A 3,414-nucleotide genomic window follows, 5' to 3' on the forward strand; every position below is an offset into this window, starting at 1 on the left:
CTGACACCCGGACAGGTGAGTATTGTTGACCCCTGACCTTTTTTGCTGTATTAATATATTTATTTTTGGAGGATTTTCATTCCTCTTTGTCTTTTTGCCACCTCATAGCTCCATTACACACAAGAAGCAATGCTGCTGGTAAAGCAAATAAAAAAGAGGAGCTGTATATTGTGTGTCATGGAGATATGAGGTGGCAAATACTCAGTGTGTGTATATGGCGACATGTGTTGACGGTGCACGGTGTGTGTTGCCGACGACGAAAGAGACAAAGATCAAGCAGTGATTGGGGAAAACACAAATTTATTTACAAAAAATAAATAAAAAACTTTTACGAACTGAAGGGGAAATGTTATGTACCTGGGGGTGTGGAGCTGGGAGGATTGGCTACGGGTGGACGAAGAAGGGGTTCCAGGGGAAGGAGTAACTAAACTTGTGGGGTCTGGGAGGTCAAGGATGGAAGTAGACACATTAGAAGTGGAAGCATGGGACGGGAAAGACACATTGAAAGGGAGAGAAAAACTGGACAACACAGACACATTGGGAGGTGAGGGTGGAGGTAGCACGACAATTCTTCTGGCTTTAGTTCGTTTTAATTTATGTCCACTTTTTTTGTGAGATCCTCCTTTTTTTGTTTCTCCTTGGGAAGGTGGGAGTGGTTTGCTCAGCAGGGCATGCACATTGTTGACCCCCCCTGGTGGTGGAGGTGGACAGCAGTGCAGGATATGGACCCGGCCTGGTGGTGGCGGTGGATGGCCGTGCAGGATCTGGACCCAGCCTGGTGGTGGCGGTGGATGGCCGTGCAGGATCTGGACCCTGCCTGTTTGTGGAGGTGGACGGCCATGCAGGCTCTGGACCAGGCATGGTGCTGAAGGTGGATAGCCGTGCAGGAGCAGGACTCGGCATGGTGGTGGTGGAGTGGCTTTCAGCAGCACCCAGCATGGTGGTGGCAATGTAGTGGTGTGCGGAGGGACTGGGCATGGTAGTGGCCATACAGTGGTATGCAGCAAAACTCGGTTAAGTGTGTAATTGGTGGCACAGGTTGAAATACCACCAGTGCCTGATAGTAGTACCCAGTCTGCTGCATAGCCTGAAAGTAAGCAGCATTGCAGGCCTGCATCACGTTGAGCTGGAGTTCAGGCGTTAGGTGTTCCGAAATGCCCTGCTCTATCTTGTTAAAAAAATGGTGTGCTGGTCTCTGGAGGTCAGCTTCCAGATGGTTAAGACGCTGTTGACATCCTGGAAAAGTGTGTTAATATGGGTCAGAATACTTTCCAATCTATCTCCCAGCGCCTTTAAGCCATTCTGGAAGACCGAGCTGAAGTGACTAAACTCGGGCATGAGTGACCTAACCGAGGCCTTCTGCCGCTGGTGGGAAGAACCCAAATAAAAAGAGGCAGAGGACTGGGACAGGGGAACACCTGAAGGACCAGCTGCTTGTTCTCCAGCCTGTGACACCGACCCACTTGCTGCTTTGCTTTTGGATGGCTGGGACTGGTCCGTGGCAGTTCAATGAGGGACAGCTCCAGAAGAAGATCCAGGTTCGAGGATGCTGTTACAGGTTCTGTGAAAAGAAAAGACAAACATTACTACCAAAAAATAACAATTGTAAAAGTGCCAACTCCTGTGGAATAGAAAAATTCAGATTAGGGAATACAACACAATGGAAGACAACACAAAAATGCTTACGTTCTCTGAGAAAGGACAGGCCTCAGGAAATCAAGCATCCAGTGGTATTTGTATTTCCCGATCCTTGCTGCAGCACCACTGCAAACTTAGATCTCCTGTCTCAGGTCCTTGATGAAATGATCCTTCATCAAACGTCAATGGGATTTGACTTTGATCACTGTGAATAGGGAAAAAAAAGAAATTGTTAAACAATGCACTTTAGGCAGGGAGTTTATCACATCACACATGGTTGTGTGATCCCGGCCTTCAGGTTCATTGCCGCATCAGACCACACTACAATACTGCAACACACTGGCATTGTCCCAGTCATTCTTCAGCGCTTGGGCCACCTGATTCCACAGCCGCCGAATCACCACAGCGTCCGAGTGCTGCTGCTCCCAGGTGTCCCACAATGCAACTCACTACTGCACCAGGGTGATGAGGAGGTTGTTGTCAATAGTCCCCCTCACGTTGTGGGACCTAGAAATGAAAAAAAAATGTTAGAAAGATAAAACACTAGGGCAGAGACACACTGCTGAATTTCTTGTGCAAGAATCGCACTGTAAAACTCATACTGGCTGTTGGCTCTCCTGACCTGAGCTTGACGGCTGCATAATAATCCATCATGCTGTCTTTCTTGGGTCAGGAGAGGTGCCAGCCAGTCTGTGCAGTGCGATGCAATTATCGCAGGAGGAATACAGCAGTGAGTCTCTGCCCTTAAAACAAAAACAGTCAAAAATTTAAAAAAAGTCAAGCGTCCCAAAAACAGTCAAGAATAAATTAAAAAAGGCAAGAGTACCAACAACAGTCAAAAATAAATAAAAACAGTCAAGAATACTTACACGCCATCTTGCCACCGGAGCTTGGGCCTGAGTCTGCTGCTCCTGTTCATCAGCACTGGAAGGGTTCTGTAGAAATAAAGATAAATATTTTGCCACATGTGTAAAATAGTTACAATGAACACTTACCAATCAGCAGCAAATGTACTCACTTCAGTTTCCTGTCCACTCTGTGAAGTCTGCTCTGCACTGGAGGACATGATGAGGAATGCTGCAAAAAGATAGAAAAATATTTAGAATTGAGAGTCCCCAGTGGTTGATACCTTTTAATGGCTAACTGAAAAGATGGTTCAAATTGCAAGCTTTCGAGACTACTCAGGTCTCTTCATCAGGCACAGACTAAAGCAAATTCTGAAGAATCACATATTTATACACAACACAGCACAGAACTGTCATTATGGGAGACTGATAAATGATAAACAGTTGTGTCCATAAATATTGGAAAGTTCCTAGATTAAGAGTGAATGTTTTGTTGTCCTTTGATTGGGGTCTGGTTCTGTTATGATGACTAGTGTTGAGCGATACCGTCCGATACTTGAAAGTATCGGTATCGGAAAGTATCGGCCGATACCGGCAAAGTATCGGATCTAATCCGATACCGATACCCGATACCAATACAAGTCAATGGGACTCATGTATCGGACGGTATCCCTGATGGTTCCCAGGGTCTGAAGGAGAGGAAACTCTCCTTCAGGCCCTGGGAACCATATTAATGTGTAAAATAAAGAATTAAAATAAAAAATATTGCTATACTCACCTCTCCGACGCAGCCTGCACCTTACCGAGGGAACCGGCAGCGTTGTTTGCTTAAAATTCGCGCTTTAACTTCCTTACGCGAAGTCCCGGCTTGTGATTGGTCGCGCGCCGCCCATGTGGCCGGGATGCAACCAATCACAGCAAGCCGTGACGT

At 46.5% G+C, this 3,414-nt stretch overlaps 1 long non-coding RNA gene across 1 annotated transcript; it reads right to left on the reverse strand.

Annotated features, from left to right (window-relative positions):
- Positions 1-289: 289 nt before the first annotated feature.
- Positions 290-2,717, reverse strand: LOC143781627 (uncharacterized). Its single transcript, XR_013216785.1, has 4 exons — positions 2,657-2,717; positions 2,508-2,573; positions 1,687-2,145; positions 290-1,561 (listed from the first exon to the last, which is right to left on the reverse strand). It is a non-coding gene; the product is annotated as an uncharacterized LOC143781627 (long non-coding RNA).
- Positions 2,718-3,414: the final 697 nt, after the last annotated feature.

The sequence above is a fragment of the Ranitomeya variabilis genome, chromosome 1, assembly GCF_051348905.1.
Source record: "Ranitomeya variabilis isolate aRanVar5 chromosome 1, aRanVar5.hap1, whole genome shotgun sequence".
In the NCBI taxonomy this organism is placed as follows: Eukaryota; Metazoa; Chordata; class Amphibia; order Anura; family Dendrobatidae; genus Ranitomeya; species Ranitomeya variabilis.